This window comes from Neomonachus schauinslandi, chromosome X (assembly GCF_002201575.2).
Source record: "Neomonachus schauinslandi chromosome X, ASM220157v2, whole genome shotgun sequence".
NCBI classification, from domain to species: Eukaryota; Metazoa; Chordata; class Mammalia; order Carnivora; family Phocidae; genus Neomonachus; species Neomonachus schauinslandi.
The window spans coordinates 34,187,102-34,205,361 of NC_058419.1; the positions used below are offsets into that span (position 1 = coordinate 34,187,102).

General features: G+C 35.9%; 1 protein-coding gene and 1 non-coding gene across 2 annotated transcripts in view; both read right to left on the reverse strand.

Annotated features, from left to right (window-relative positions):
- Positions 1-18,260, reverse strand: part of HTR2C (5-hydroxytryptamine receptor 2C) — a 299,507-nt gene that overhangs the window by 255,301 nt on the left and 25,946 nt on the right. The gene's annotated exons all lie outside the window — the stretch shown is intronic.
- Positions 4,239-4,367, reverse strand: LOC123323543. Its single transcript, XR_006539476.1, has one exon. It is a non-coding gene; the product is annotated as a small nucleolar RNA SNORA35 (small nucleolar RNA).

The following is an 18,260-nucleotide window of genomic DNA, read 5'->3' on the forward strand; positions in this document are numbered from 1 at the left end:
CTGGATTCACAGAAGATATCTCAGCTTCTTTGAGTTGGTAGAGTTCCTTGTTCAGTTGCTACAACTTCACTCCAGAAAGCATGATCTCTCCTGTTAGGTGATTCACATGGGGGAACAAGAGCAAGCTTCCTGAGATCAGGATGATAGATAGGAGAGCCGACCTCAGTTGTGAAAAGTGATGAAGGACACCAGGGCTCGGTAGCCCTGCTTCCCAGCTGAATGGGTTGTAACCTCGGTTACCTGAAGCATAAACGGTGGTTTTCATGCTCAGAAAATATGCCCTAGCAGCTTCTCCCCGAAGGGCCTCCTACATTCTGGGGTTGCATCATTATCACAGAGAATGAAAACATGGTTCTAAGCCAATGAAGAAATAAAGGACACTGCTAGGAAAAGTTTCCAGGCAATTTAACATAACAAATATTTGCTGGGTGGGGTTGACTTACCTGCAGGCAATGTTCTTTTTTGACAAAAAGTGAATGATCCCGAACTGACTAGAACTATGTCGCAGGAAACACTGGTGATCGAAGTGAATGCCACAGAAGTTAGAGCAGGAAAGGAACTTTAGAGATCATTTGCATAGTCCTTAGTGGAGTTCCTTGTCCAGAGTAGTCTCACAATAAATAAAACTGCTGAATGAATCCAGTTTACTCCCTCTTTTTACAGATGAAGGAACTAAAGCCAAAGGGAGGAAGTAATTTCCTCAACGACATAAAGTTGGCCAGTGGCAGAGCCAGGGCGAGAGACCAGAATTTCTAAGTCCTTACGGATTATTTTTTCTACCATACCCTTCTTTGTATTCATTCAGTCATTTCCTCTGTTGACTGATCAACCGTGAACTTTAATTATCACCATGCCTAGAACGTTGTCCACGTGACCTCATGCCTGCAAGGCCCTAGAAGAGAACAACTCCTTAAATCAGACTTAACTACTCTAGTCCATATCCATGTATCTCTTCCAGTAAATTTGGAATTTAAATTCAACGATGTATGGGTTATTTTGCAATGGTTTCATATGTATCTCTTGTGTCATTAATAAGTTTGCATGCTCCTCTGGGTAAGGGACGTTTGCTTATAGTTCTTTTATATGTGTCAGCATGTAACTCCTTAGGTTTATATGGGTGCATGAGGGTAACAATAAGCATCTAACTTCATATCCCAACTGGGACACTTTTGAGACTCAAAGAAAGTATTATTGACATTTATTCAGTAAGTGTAAACTGTGACTCTCCTGAGCAGACTGGAATGTATAGTCACCCTAACAATAGTTGGATCAACATGTGCCCAATTAATTAGAGTCATTGCATTGGTGATCGCACGGATGTCCAACCATGGGATACTACTTACAATTTACCCAATAACATGGAATGGAATTACTCCTAAAGTAGTAATCATGGAAAACTTAGGACATGTTGTAGAATTCTATTTACTGAATACTTGTATGTATGTGTTATTTGTTTCAAAGTTATTGCTCATATTTCCACAAAATATTTGTTGCCTTCGTTTTTAAACTGTAAGTCTAAAGTGGAATGCAAAACTTTTTTTTTTGGTCTCGTTTTAATCATTCCAATGTTGAAAATGTGACTGAGAGTGAGAATAAAATGGCATTCTCTCTGATTCTTTCCTAACGGTAAAATATGACATCTGATGGCTTTTTAGGTGGGGTAAGATAGGTGGGGTGCTATTAGGAGCTATGGACAAAAAGGCCCAAATTGGAAGTTTAAAAATAGGTTTAAATTTAACTACTCTATTCAAAAAGTAGCAAGACACATATTATGATTTTTAATTTTTTGGCATAAGTTATGGAGATATTAGTAAAGGAAACAAGGAGAATCCATGATAAACTCCTACACAACTAATGACTGCCTAACATCTTAGAGCATTTACCCACCATCATATTATATATTAACTTAATGAAAGAAAGCTTCGCATTGATTTGTCAAGAAGTAATCAAATAAGTTTTTTGATACAATTTTCACGATATAAATATATATATATGTTTTTTGCTCAGATATCTAACAAAGGCCAGACATCCTGGACAAAACAGTCCATAGTTGCGGTTTGTTAATACTGCTAAATTAGAGGTTTCATGATAAGAATTTCCTGCAGCAGAATGAATTTTAAGCACTAGAACAATGGCAGTTACAACATCTGCTCCAAATAGAAATTTGCTGTCTTGACAGTTAACAAAGGACAAATAGGCAATAGAGATACACCAAGCTAGCAAGAGGGTAAATGCAACAAGGGAAGAAGTATTTCTTAGATGAATTGCTTTTTTCGCTGAATACCACATTCTGTGCTAAACAACCCTTCATTCAGCTATAAGCAGATGTTTATCAAAGAGAATTTATCGTCTTTATTACTAAGTCTGTTTTATATTATGAAAGAGTCTAAACAGTCATACTTTTCCATCTTCAAAGTTCTAAATGAAATTAAAGTACATAAGCAGAAAAAGACAAGCAAAAATAATTACACGGAAAAACAAAATAGCATGTTGCCTTTAGGAAACATGCTGAGAACAGACATTGTGTTGACAGGTTCTCACCTACCCACATGGAGCTCTAAGACAAGCCCCCTAGATTATATTATTTTAAGAAATTAAGCTTTAAAAATCTATTTAAAAGGCTGTCTTCCCACATCTTGTTATCAGTGTAATATATGTGTCTATGGCTGGAGAGGGATGGGGGAATGTTCAACTGGCGTTTATTCTGCATTGGAATAGTAAGGGGAGAATAGTAAAATCCTGTATTATTATAACGCATTTGTTCACAAGGGTAGTAAGTCATCTGAACACTCTCTTGCCATATTTCTAAGGAAGGTAAGGTATTTATTTTCATTCTAAAAGGAAGGAGGTATTTATTTTCATTTCAAAAAGAGACCAATGTCTGGAACCTCAGGACAAGGAAGTTTACCTAAGGCACACGACACGGTCCATCTTCTACTTCATTTCATATCACCCACATACTCGACGTTCACTTTTCTTTTATCCTTGGTTCAATAGTGTCAATAAAGAGGACAGTTGGAACAACAATAATTAAAAAATATATACTGTATAAAAAAGTCTTTCTAATGTATCCTTGCCAATCATCAGGAAAAATGTGTCATTTTTTTAAAACTGGGTTTTGTATTCCAGTGAACAAGGATTTATTTAGTGTAATGTGTATTTTTCACTGATATATTTCATCCCAATTGTCTGAAAATAGTAATATAATGAGCTGCAAGTTGTGTACATTCTTTTACAGTGTTGACCTAATTATCAGAACATAGCTATGACCTATGAGCCCAGTGTCCTTTCTGGCAGAGGGCCCTAAAGGCATTTCCTAGGAAGGCAAGTTTACCACCTATAATGTCAACACAAAAAATGTGAGGTTGTCTTCCAAAATAATTATTTTCAGTTAAATAACTTATCACGAATTTATCTCTCACAAACTAATCTTTTCTGGATTTTATTTATGTATTATTTTTTTTAAGTAGGCTCCATGTCCAATGTGGGGCTTGAACCTACAACTCCGAGATCAAGAGTCACATGTTCTATTGACTAAGCCAGCCAAGAAGCCCTTCTTTTCTGGATTTTAAATGAGTTTTCAGTCTATATATATATATATATATATATAAATTGTTTATTTTTTTTTTTTTTACCGCATAAAACAGTGCCACATTTTATATGGTTCTAAAACTATGGCATTCAATTCTAGAGCTTTCTTGGAGTTCTGGTTACAAGAATTAATGACTGATTTCACAGATAACTTACATGAGTTTATCCATCAGTAATTATTTATTGAACTTCTACTTTTTGTAAGGCACTGGGCTAGATGCTTCTGTAAGTACTAAGATGTATGAGAAGAGAGAGTCTTTGCTTTCAAAGAATTTACAACTTAGTTAATAAGATAACATTCATGAATACAAAAAATGGGAAACTGGTCATTACCAAACTGTGGTGGAGGGAGAGATTTGTGAGGATTTGAGTATTCAAAGGTATTATGAAGGAAAGAAGGGACCAGTAGTGTCAACCTTATTTTATGGACTAGGAAACTGAGTCCAAGAGGGGTTAATGTAAATTGCTAAGAGTTACCCAGCTAATAATAATGGTGATGATAATGTAATAGCAATAACATTTTTTAGTTCCTACTATTAACTTAATATGAGCGTAGTCAACTTTATTTCGTAGTAGCAGGTACTGAGCTGCTTGTTTTGTCTCTCCACCCCCCCACTTTTCTTAGGCAGGGCCACAGGACCCAGTAAATATGTACCCCCCAGCATGCAGGAGTAGCCCACAGCAAGACTCTCCCAGCTTTGTGGAGGGATTTGCTTTTGCACTGCTCGATGCCCAGTTGGTCAAGGAGAAGCCCAATGGGTCACTTGCCAGTGCTGTAGACAGTAGAGCTAGGGCTGGGAGCCCATGCTCTGTTCAGAAGAACCGGCTTGGAAGAGGGGGTGGATATGAGACCTAAAACGTCTCGGGATCCATTCTTCATTCACTCAGTATGGTCACTACATACACGGGTTAGCTTTAGGGGAAGGAAATGTGAGTTTAGAATCAGGCAGATCTGGACTCAGAATCCCAACTCTGTCACTCACGAGCTGTGGAACCTTAGAAACTCACTTAAGCCCTCTTGGCCTGTGTTTCTCTCTATGTTAAATGGGATCAGTAATAACTTGTTTATTGACAGCTGACTGTTGTGAGAATTAGAAGAAATAACTAGTCCAGTCTAGTCCCTGACATTAGTCGATGTTCAATAAGTAACAGCTATGGTTAAAAACAAACATCTCCCACTTCGCCAGGGACAATTCTCTTTCTCTTTCAAATTATTATTTGCGAGGAACTTGGTTACAAATTTGTGGAATTTTTTAAGTTAATAATTTTACATTTTTTCTACTTGTCTTATAATTTCCCCTTACAAAAGCCAACTTGGCTTACATGTTGACTATGACTATTTAAAATTGCTTAAACTTTCCTGACAAGAATTTGTAGATCATTATCCCTGAATTATGTGATGAAGACACATCTTTCCTGTGTGTCTAGAAGAAACTCACATTTTCCCAAATGTACAAAACAGAAAACTATCCATTTGATGTGTCTCCCATTTTTTTCTTGGTTATGACTAAGAGTCTGCGCATTGAGCAGCCACTGTCAAATAATCATTACTTCTTTCTTTTTGTTTTGCTTCATAAAGTCATTGATAAAAGGCTATGAACCATGCACTTTTTTAAAAAAAGATTTTATTTATTTATTTATCAGAGAGTGAGCGAGAGAGAAACAGCATGAGGGGAGAGGGTCAGAGGGAGAAGCAGGCTCCCCGCTGAGCTGGGAGCCCAATGTGGGACTCGATTCCGGGACCCTGGGATCATGACCTGAGCCGAAGGCAGTCGCTTAACCAACTGAGCCACCCAGGCGCCCCATGCACTTTTTTAAATGTATAGCATTCCTATCAAAACAAGTCTTTCTCTGTAGCTCTTCTAGTTTTGCCCTAGCCTGGTATATGCTGCCTTACCAAAGGATGCCCACTTGGGTGCTCAGCCACCCTGGAATTCTAAGAATAGTCTGGCTTCAAGTGCATAGAATGGAATTAATTATAACCCTTGGTATGTGATTCACCACTATCATCTCACCAGACTTGGCTGCATTGATATAATTAATTAGTTAATCAATTAAAATTAAAACAACACATCTTATATGCACTGTGAATATTCAGCTTTAGAAGACAATGCCAACTTCTTTTCCCAAGTAGTTGTACAAATGTATACTTCCACCCGTAATGCATAAAATATCTAGGTGATGCACATTCCTTCCAATGGTTGGCTTTCAAACTTTTTAAATTTTATTGATACAATGAATAAAATGTTCCTTTTCTTTCTTGCCTGACCTCCCTAGATGAAGAAGTTCCATTACCAAAGTTGGGGTTTAGAAATTTTCCTAGACACTTGAAACAGAATGGAATCAAATACCAGAAATTTCTCAGCAAAATGAGAACTACAGGTGATATTCTAGACCCTTCTTGGCTAAAGGTTTTAAAAAATGAGGAGGAAAAAAACAATTCAAAAGAATAGTATGAAAAAAGTGCACTCCAAAAATTAAAGTGCATATATGGGTTTATCTGTGATGTATAAAAGAACATATTTTCCTGCCTAAAATTCTAGAATAATGGCAATTTGAAGGGGGAAAATATGAATTGGCTCTTGTTTCTGCTTTTCCAGTGAAGGAGACCTATTTCCAAAGTGTTGGTTAATCAATTAAAATATAGACACTCTCTTGAATGTGCAGACTACTTGGTAGACATGAATACAAAAAGAGGAAAAATACCATGTGACAAACTGGTTATTAATTATGGGTTTTAATAGTTTACATTTCCTTTGGGAGACCATCCATTTATGAAGTTGTGGCCCATTTAATTCATCATTCAGAAAAACACATGTTCATTATTCCACAGCTTTGAAAAGCAGTTGTTTCTCAGAGTGATTGTTGTATATGTAATTATGATTGCAACAACCTTAATCCTAAATTATAATACCACTTTCAATATGCATACTCATCAAAATGCAATGTGGTAGTAGAGACAAGTCTCCTGCAAGAAATTTAGTCAAGGTTTTCACTTTATTAATGTCTGTCATTCTATCTCTATTTTTGGTGATGTGCCACTATTCTAATTATGCTTAACCATGTCCCATTAAAATTATGTACTTGCCTAGCATGAATTGCAACCATATCATTCAATGCCTTTTGCTTTTACGGACGGCTGAAATTTGAGAGGAGCATGTCTAACAAAAGTTCTTTAATATAAAGACGTCAACACCAAAAGACCCCAGCTTTTCTTAGGCACAAGATAGATACCATTTAAATACTGCTCCTAACCGGAGGGCAGACTCACACTACTTAAAAGTCTTATCAATTTTTAGATATACCAAGCATTAGAGTAACATTTCTGCTGAAAAGTTAACTGCTGGCCTTTATTATAAAATCTTGATGTGATAAGTCATGATGAACTGATGCAGACCAGTGGACTAAAATTGTTTTCAGAATCCAACAGGTGTTCCAATATTTACCTTCATTCTTCAATATTGAGGGTAAGCACTCTTAAAGAAGCAGATCTATAAGTTTTACTTTCAGATTGGCACTATGATCTAATGATAAGGTATTTAATCCATGGTCCTTACAGACTTTTCTCAAGATAACTATATATTTGACAGAAAACCAAAATGTCTCTTTTGCTTGCTTTTACTATATCCTTCTCAAACAATTAATGGTGACTACACTTGTGGTGAGCACTGAGTAACATACAGAATTGCTGAATCATTATGTTATACACCTGAAACTAGTGTAATGCTGTATGTTAATTATACTTCAATTTTTTTAAAAAAAGTAACAAAAAATGAAGTAAGAAAAAAATTAACTGATCAGCCAGCAAGTATTTGTGGAGTACCTAGAATGTCAAAGGGACTTATGTGGATGCCTGGATAGGGTGTAAAAAGACAAGTAATGAGATGGAAGTCATAATGATGACAGCTATGTATACAATTCAGCCCAATTTATAAGCTCACTTCCCGAAGGCTCTCCCTCTGAAATGCAGGCTTCATTGATTTCTTCCCTCTTTGTACCTGCATAATCCTTGTTGCTCTTTGTAACATTCTTTTTTTGTTTGTTTGTTTTATGTTAATTAATCTCATTTTACCAAGAAGATCATGAGTAAGCTGAGAGGTCAGAGATCTTGGCCAATAGTTACCTGCAACTCCCCAAATTCCTCGCATAGTGCTGATCCCATAATAGTTCTTCATAATTATTTCGGCAAATTAATCTAATATTCAAAGCGATATTAGCCAGATACCTTAGTCCACTCATTCTTTATTATAACCTCCAAAGACACAAAGAGAGGGAGAAAAGATGCAGTTCAGTGTATCATCATCAATACAGGTTCTAGACTCTTCTATTAGTCAAATGTTTACAGCAAATTGTGTGAAAACTTCTGAATAATTTAGAGTAATAAACAGCATCCTTTTCCTGTGACGGGGTATTTTGATATGTTAATTGTAGTGTTTGCTTTTTAAAAACTAGGTTACATTATTTTTCATTCTAATGCAAACTTAATGCACTACCTATTAATATGAAGAGTCAAACATAATGATCTTGGATTTATGTAATTTTCCCAAAAAATAAACTGAGAACTTTATGTTCTCTGGGGCATGATATCATAAAGCATAATGAAGGCGGAGCTGCTGGAGTTGTATTCTGCCAACTCCTACCATCCAAACTGCCACTGACCTTCCCCTGAAGGCTTTAGAAAGCCTCACCATCCTTTCGTCTTCCTCTACTTCAGTGACTATCCATCATTTCTCACAGCTATAACTCTGCCATAGGGAATCTCAGTCAGTCAGTTGTGGGAGGGAAATAAACAAATTATTTTTAAATGACAGAAGTCGATGTTGGATAGCAATAACACCAAAGAAAGTTATCTAGCAACAAGTCATGGATTATAATGTAGGGTGCATAGAGACTTGAAACAAATCCTATTTATTCCTTCTATTTCATTTGCTTTGGTGCCTCCCTTGGGAATCTAACATAGAAATCAATTCCCTAAGCTTATGAATATTAAGAAGTGATGAGCTTAATTCAACTTTTTTGAAAAGGTTGTCTTGATAAGAGATGGGACATTAAATAGATGATCATTTTTAACGTTGTGACTTGGAAAAACTTTTATCACATCAGAGTCACAAACACTGGAAAACTACCCGAGCATGACATACCTCTGTAGCCACCTGGTGGTAGGGGATGCTTGTTACAGGTGTAGTAACTGGAGAGCATGATACGAAAGCATCTGCACGGAGACAAAGATGAGAGATCCAGCCCGTGTATCTGAGTACTTACAGGAATTTCTCTTTGGAAGAACAGTTATAAATATTATCAAAACCCCTTAATCAGCAGTTTCTTCTTACGATCTTCTCCATGTTGCTCTCACCTTATCCCATTACCGAATATAACCCAATAAGGTCACAGGCCCCATCAGCTCTGCCTCATTCAAAGCTCATTGTTTTCCAAGCTTTTTGTGAAGCCCCTCCCCCTCAATACACATTCTCGAAGTGCCCTTCTTCCTGCCCTCTCTACATTCTGAATTCAACTGTCTTCAGTGTTGAGATAACAGGCCACTTCTTATACCTCATCACAACCCAAACTAATCATAATCTTTACCCTTTCTTCATCTGTTTGTCCTTGGCCTTATTGCCTTCTTTCCCTGAGCTATCTTTTCAATGATAAGTTCTCAAGTAAATATTTTTTTTCCGCCATAGAATCACTCTTTGTAAATGTACTTTCTAGCTTGGCTTTTATTTAACAATTTAGAGAAGACACTGAAATACCAGTTTTCTCTAGGATACTCGAGTTACTTGGTCATCTTTTTCCCTTTTAGAATCAGAGGTTACCATCAGCCAATAACATCAAGATCTGTTTGTAAACTGAAAATCTAGCTTATGCTTTAAAGGCAGGAAGAGTGCCAAACCTCATCACAATGCCTATTAAATGAAGGAAAGCACCAAGGAGCAAACAATGTAAGGAAGGTGTGCTGCACTTAAATGTTAGCACATCAAGTACCAAAATCAATTGTAAATATTATTTAAAAAAAATAAAGTGTAATAAAGACTAATTCATTTGTATTTTTATATCCAGGGGAACATGATGTGCTTTGTTAAAATGAATTTGCAGAGATCAGTATATAGCCTATTTAAAGGAAGCTTCCTCTGCAGAAATCTAAAGATATAAGAATAATAAATAGTAATGGAAATGAGTCATTAATTCACTCTTGTGTCCAACATTTATCGAGCACTTTTATGTTGTCAATAAACATTTCATCCACTATGAAAAGACAACCTTTGAACTGGGGCACAAATGAATGAATTATACTATTTTAATAAGACTATAACTAATACACTTTGGGGACATATACAAATACCTAAGAAATATCTGTTTAAGTCCTTAGTGATTTAAACTATAGGAAATAGTAGGTGGGACAGAAAAAAAAAACCCTTCAGAAACTTGGAAGTATGTGCTGAGTATTTCAGCCCTAAACTCAACTTCCTAATTCCGGGCCCTTAAACTAAAATCATTTTTTAGTCAAACACCGTTTTCTGAAGAGGAACTGTCAACTTCATTACCCAGGGGCATGTTGTTAAATAATTGGAAGAATGAATATCTACCTTCTTATTTGGCCTTATTTAAAAATAGAAAGCATCCTTCAAGAGAAAATTTATGGGGTTTTGACATTTATTAAGTGACTTTTATATGCTAGAAACTTTAAGTGGGTTGTTTCATGTAATCACTTTGACATACTTGTATTATACTGACTTTCATGTTATGGCTGAGGTAAAAAAGGCTTAGAGGCGTTAAGTAAATAGCAATAATACTACTGACAATAATAGCAAGAAAACAACAGCTAATTACTGCTTAGCATCTGGTATGTGCTACATACTTTGTATTACCATATTTACACAATAGCTGTTTTTCTGAAGCAAGTCCCAAGAAGGCAGGGAACCTTGGATAACTCACTTAAGCCCCCTAGGACTCTTATGTGAAGTATGTGTAATAATAGCCACTTTTATTAAAATGTGAAATTTAAATGGAGTAATTTGTATAATTTTCAGCCCATTACCTGGCATTGAGTAGATGTTCAATAAATGATAATTTATATTATAACTAAATATAACATCTCTCCTCACTTGATGAGAAACCTGATCATAGGTCCTTTGAATGTTAAAAAAAAAAAAAATTAAAAGTTTGAGGCACCTGGGTGGCTCAGTCGGTTAAGCGATTGGCTCTTGATTTCCGCTCAGGTCATGATCTCAGGGTTGTGAGATTGAGCTCCGAGTCAGGCTCTGCACCAGGCGTGGAGCCTGCTTAAGATTCTGTCTCTCTCCCTCTGCCTCTTCCCCCCTCCTTCTCTAAAAAAAATTAAAATTTCCTATGTGTACATTTGTTATTCTTCCTAACTTCCATTAATAAGTTGCCTGTCCTCTCATGGTTAGTCAGTATTTAAAAGTTACCTAAAATTTTCTGACCAAAATTTTAGCTTTCCCTCTAGTGTGGAAAAGTAAAAACTCTCCCTCTGCTCTGCCTTCCATTTTTTCTACCCCCAGGTCATGACTGAGTCACAGCTACTGGTAGATGCATTCTCTATTTTGGAGGAAATCTAAATAAATAAATGGTAGTAAAATTTATCCATTTATTAGATTGTTATGAGAAAATTCCTAAAGTTCCTTGTAAGTTCCCAGCAAATCTTAATTCACTCCCAGCATTCCAATGAAGCACGACTCCAGAACAAGTGGACCAAGTCCTTTTGGCAGGGATGAGATGAGAAATGGAAAGAGAATTAGAGGAAGAGCTTTCTAGAGACTATTGGGATTGAGTTAATTTTGTACTTGATATTCCATCTTTCACAATTCTCAACTCTGATGTTTTGTAATATCTTATCATCTCACTCCGCTGTCACTTCTAGAGAAATAATAGACACGTGCTCATTTCACCCCTCCACATGTAAGCCTACTCTCTGGCTCATCAGCAATGTCAGTCAGATGCTGAGGCTTTTGTAGAGACCATCCTTTTAATCTTTAATCCTCAGTTCTTAGCTTCCCTTTTTAGTCTGCGGTGTGCTTTGTAATAATGGACAAAAGGTTTGACTGCCCTGCCCCGCCTGGTTTTGTGATATTCATTTCACTTTTCCTCAATGAATTTGCAAACCTTGATTATTTATATAAATGATTCCATAAAGCTTTCATATGAGAACAATCTGCTGTCACTTGCAGAGAGTCCTGACCTTTCAAATGTAGTTTTTTCAGGTTTCCTCACTCATTTCTATTCTCTTTCTCCCTCTCGGCAGACCAGTCCTCTCTTAAAATTCCAAAATGTAGAACTTAACAGCATCCTCCACTTCTCAGTCTGCATGCTCACTTGACAGCACAACTCATTAAAATCTGAAGGCTTTTCTTTTTTTAAGATTTGTTTATTTATTTTAGAGGGAGTGAGGGGCAGACAGAGAGGAAGAGGGAGAGAACCTTTGGCAGACTCTGCTCTGAGCATGGAGCCCGGCGCGGGACTTAATCCCCGGACCCTGAGACTATGACCTGAGCCAAAATCAAGAGTTGGACGCTTACTTGACTGAGCCACCCATGAGCCCCAAAATCTGAAACCATTTAAATATGCATATAAGGAATCCCCATTTCCTTTGAGCCTTCTCAGTCCAGAAGGGCTTGTTCTCCTGCCACACTCTTATGTTCTCAGTTTAGAGAACGCTAATGCTGTTGCTTGTCTATCTCTCTGTCTTTCACTACTTCCCGCTTCTCTCTTAAGAAAAGCCTTGTGTCTTGAAGTCTTAGCTCAACTGCGATCTTCTCTACAAAGCCTATCCCACCACACACGTCCAGCCTCTGGCAAATTCATCTACTGGCACTTCATATTCTAGTGGGGTGGTTGGCAAACTATAGACTGTTTTTGTATGGCCCACGAGCTAAGAATGGCATTTACATTTTTATATGGTTGTAAAAAAAGTAAAAAGATGAATAATATATCATACTATGTGAAAACTGTATGAAATTTGAATTTCAGTGTTCATAAATTTTTACTGGAACCCAGCCACATCCAGTCATTTATATGTTGCCTATGGCCAACTTCATGGTACAACAGCAAAGCTAAGCAGTTGCAAGAGACTATATGGAACACAGTATCAAAAGTATTTACTCTTTGGCCCTTTATGGAAAAAGTTTGTTGACCCCTGCTCTATTACCTTGCTACTCCAAGTATAATTCATGGACCAACAACATTGTCATCTGGGAGCTTGTTAGAAACATAAACTCTCTGGCTCCTTTCCAGACCTACTGAATCAGAATCTGCAGCTTAACAGGATTCCCAGATGATTCCATCCACAACAAGGTTTGAGAATCATTGCTCTAACACTCATCATGCTGTCTTAAACTTGCTGGTGTGTATTTTAACAGATGAAAAAATGGAAACAGATATATGTAATTTAAGACAAATTTGGGTCACTGCAAAATAGCGAAGTGCAATTTAGACGAGTAAAAATAAAATCAATATGAAATTAAGGCAGAAATAAGAAAGCTTAGTTAGCCAGGAGGAAATATAAACTCAGGATCATATCACTCATCAATGTGTTCATTTAGTAACAACACATTTCAGTTATATTCATCTATTCAATGATGTATTTATGCTATAGTCAATATATATATTCCATTTTTTAGTGTGAAATGTAAGTCCCATTAGCAATAATTCTTAATACTTTATAGGTTATGCAGAATTCATTTATCACGAATTTGAATTTGCTTATTTAATAATGTATAGCAGTGATATGATTTGGTTATCTGATGTCTTAAAATGTGACTATGTAACTCTTGGTGAATGATACAGGGCAAGAAAAACCTATTCAAAACCCTGTTGGACTGTTCAACAATGCAAATGGGGTATTAGGCATTTATGTGTCAATTTCTTGTACAGCTAATATCACATTTAAAGTCATGGTGATACTTTTATTGCCATCACAGTTAGTTGATAGCTCACATTGGCAACCCTATGTTAAGGTCTTAGTAACTGAGGCCTCTAATTTTTCACCAGTGAGTTTTTGATAGATAATACCTATTTGTTCTTTCAGTTACTCAGTCAATGAATATTTACTGAATTGTACGATAGGTACTGTGCTAGGTGCTAAAAATACAATATTCAGCAAAAGCAAATACTGTCCCTGATCTCATGAAGTTCACATCTAGTGGAGGAGATAGCAATATCTAATCGCAAACATAATGTCTAATTATAAACTGCAATAAGTGCTATGATGGAAAGCTATACAATGTTGTCTATGAAGGTATATAACATAGGAAGCTGACCTAACATGGGGGGTAAGGTGGGGACGAAGGCTTCCCTGTTCTCAGAAGAAATATCTTTTAGGCTGGGCTTTAAAGGCTTAATAGGAGTTAACTGGTGGGGAATGTGAGTGTTAGGAAAGGTGGGAAATGCAAGGAAGTATTCACAACAGAAGCGAGAGCATGATGTGTTCAAGCAACTGGAAGTAGACATTTGTAGCTGAAGCATTCATGAGGGAGGTGAGGGGACATGGCAAAATATGGTACAGAAGAGGTGGACTGGGGCCAGATTAGGTTCTCTTATAAACCATAATAAAGATTTTGGTATTTATTCTAAGAGCAATCAGAATTGGGACAATGGGATTTGGGGGTGCAAATGTGTAATTGGGACAATTATTTAGAAGGCTGTTCCAGTACTCAGACAAGAGGTGATAGAAAGCCAAACCGGTACAAGGATGCTAGAAATGGAGCGAAGATACTCATAAGCTAAAGTTGACAGGAGTTAATGATGAAATTGGTTATGGGGCATAACGGATAGGAAGATGCTCAAGGATGACTGACAGTTTCTTGCCTAATCCAACCATCTAAATGACAAGGTCATTGCCAGTGATGCTAAGAAACTTGCCACACATGAGAGTATATTCTCATATAATCAAAACCCTATGAAGTCAATGAGAATGCTCAATGGCATGGCAATTACTTATGTAGAGATTTTAACTGATATATATTTTTAGAAAACATACCACGAATATGTGTTCTGATTTTCATATTTTGTTAGCATCTTTTTATTAGTTTAGTATTAGCTTACTAGTATCTCCAAAGATACAAATAAAGATACTTAGTTTTGAGAAAGCTAAATGAACAACGGTACCGAGATGTACAAAGAGAGAATATTTCACAAAGCGATTGTTAGCAAGCTCACATATACCATGTATTACTTGCCTGGGTCATGTGTTTAATTTTGGTGGGGGAAAAATAATTTTCAAATAAGAGTAAAATGTGATAGAAACAATGCAAATATGCAAATATTCATTTCATAAAACACGTAAAAATTTTGTATCATTAAAATATCTGCATTTTATTTGAAAGATATGTGTCATTTCTAAAATGAGGGCCGTACATTTGCAACGACGTGGATGGAACTGGAGGGTATTATGTTGAGTGAAATAAGTCAATCAGAGAAAGACAAGTATCATATGATCTCACTGATATGAGGAATTCTTAATCTCAGGAAACAAACTGAGGGTTGCTGGAGTGGGGGGTGGGGTGGGAAGGATGGGGTGACTGGGTGATAGACACTGGGGAGGGTATGTGCTCTGGTAAGCGCTGTGAATTTTGCAAGACTGTTGAATCTCAGATCTGTACCTCTGAAACAAATAACGCAATATATGTTAAGAAAAAAAAAAAAAAAAAAAAGAAGAAGAAGGTAGCGGGAGGGGAAGAATGAAGCGGGGGAAATCGGAGGGGTAGACGAACCATGAGAGACGATGGACTCTGAAAAACAAACTGAGGGTTCTAGAGGGGAGGGGGGTGGGAGGATGGGTTAGCCTGGTGGTGGGTACTGAGGAGGGCACGTTCTGCATGGAGCACTGGGTGTTATGCACAAACAATGAATCATGGAACACTTCATCTAAAACTAATGATGTAATGTATGGGGATTAACATAAGAATAAAAAAAAAAAATTAAAAAAAAAAAAAATAAATAAAATGAGGGCCGTATGCACTAAAGTTAAGACTAACAAATATTTTAGAAGCATGAAATAAAAAAAATCAACATTGTTTATGTCATAAACTCCTTGATAATGATAGCTTCTAATACAACATGTATTAACTTACTTGTTGTAGTTACTTAAGTTACTCCCATATTTTATATTTCAGGAGATGTGAGTATTTTCGAAATGTATAATTTAAAAGTGCAAGCATATTTTTGAAAGGTGTATGTTCAAAAACAGAAAACACACATAGAAAAAATTATTTTACTACCATGATCTAGTATGAATGGACATGTAACTCTACTTTGAAACTGCTTGGCTAGTTACCTTTCCAAAATAAAATGAACTTTCACTTATTTTGAAAAGTTGAAATATTTTAGAATGTGGACATTCTAACCTATGTTGCCAAGCTTGTTGATTTTGGTGCAGGCTAGTCAGGGTGAAAAATATGTATGGTATATAGTTTTCAAATTATCAATTCGCTCAATTGGATTATTAAAATCAATAAATATTTAAGTACTTAATTAATGCCATGTTTTTGAGTTCAATTGATTATTATAAAGGACTACTTAAATTTTTAGAATATATTTAAACATTTTTTTAATTAAATTCAATTTAGTTAACATATAGTGTATTATTAGTTTCAGGGGTAGAATTTAGTGAATCATCAGTTGCACATAACAGTTGCTCATTACATCAAGGGCCCTCCTTAATGTCCATCACCCAATTACCCCTTCCCCCCTCCACCTCCCCTCCAGCAACCCACAGTTTGTTTCCTAGAGTTGAGTCTCTTACAGAGGGTGCCTGGGTGGCTCAGTTGGTTAAGCATCTGCCTTTGGCTCAGCTCATGATCCTGGGGCCCTGGGATCCAGCCCCAAGTCAGGCTCCCTACTCAGCAGGGAGTCTGCTTCTCCTTCTCCCTCTGGCCCTCTCCCCACTCATGCTCACTGGCTCTCTCTTTCACATAAATAAATAATTTAAAGAAAGAGTCTCATGGTTTGCCTTCCTCTCTGTTTTCATCTCATTTTATTTTTCCTTCCCTTTCCCTATGTTCATCTGTTTTGTTTCTTAAATTCCACATTTGAGTGAAATCATATGGCATTTGTCTTTCTCTGACTAACGTATTTTACTTAGCGTAATACTCTCTAGTTCTATCCACGTCATTGCAAATGGCAAGATTTTATTCTTTTTGATGGCTGAGTAATATCTCTCTCTCTATATATTTTCCTATACACACACACACACATCGCACACATCTTAATTTTTAGAATAGTAATACAAGTAATACAAGTAATACAAGTAAATACAAGTAAAAATTTTTAGAATAGTAGTACAAGTAATACAAGTAATACAAGTAAATACAAGTAAAAATTGTGAGGAATGTGGAATTATCTTATAAAGGCTTTGGTTTTCCTATGCTTTATATATATATATATATATATATATATATATACATGTATTCATTTACTAAAAAAATGCCTGATTATCTTCCCAAGAAACTGTTATTTTATCATTGCTAGTACAATAGTTATTATTGAACTAATTATTGAATATATCATTAAATACATATTATGTGCAAGACACCATGTTGGTTCCTGTAGGTGATATAAAAGGCATATTCTCTGCAGGTAACACACAACATTTTAATACTCAATTCTGTACCCCTTTCATGAGTCTTGATTATGTATTATTTACTTTAACCAGATGAAGAGTTAAAGGGCAATAAAATGTATTTCATTATTTTATCAAATCCAAGAAATAAAATATCTGTGAATAAAATGAAAGCTACAATACACTGCAAAGTGAAATAATGACATTGTTTATCCACGTAGGTAATATTTGATTTTTGTTACAGTCTATGTTTTCATTAAAGTAATTCGGTAACCTAAAGAACTTTATAATAATAGTTATATATCAGAGAACTCACATTGAAAAAAAAAAACTTCTGTTAAGTGAACTTGCATTTATTTGTAGCAACACAAAGTCACATAATTAAAAGTTTAAAAGATAAAGTTCTTAAATTGTTAATAAAGGTGTCAAAAAAGTAACAAATATAAATCCTGTCATGACATTGTAGAACCAACATATGTACATTATTTCTTCATTTACATGAGCCCTTTCTGTGAAGAAGCTTTAAATGCTGATATGGTTTTACAGAAAAAAAGATAATATTTACCTTTAATACTTACTAATATTACTAACCTTATCCAGCTCAGGAGGAGCACAGTTGTCCAACTGATCATTTTTCACAGGAGACATTGAATACATTACCTAAATTATTACCTTAACGGTGATATATATTATATATATATTATATATATCACGGTAGCAGAGGTAGCATTAAGGAGGGCTTTAGGGAAGGTGTTACTAAGTTTGAATGATAGCTGGAGATAAATCAGCTCAACTGACTTTTATTTTTAAAGATCAATTGAATCATATATAGCTTAAAATAGTCACAGAAATCACCAGGGACCCACATTTCAAAAACTCAAAGAATATGAGGTTGTGGATGTATATGCATTATCATAAAACTCTTAGTACTCTTTTATGTACAGTGAGAATGAACATATTTAGTAACATTAACAATATTATTTATGACAAATAACCAGACTCTAACTTTTTATATTAAGTATAATTAAGTATGTTGCACATCCATTTTTATGTCACCAACATGCCCTGATGAAGTCAGCCTTTTGGAGAAGTGAAG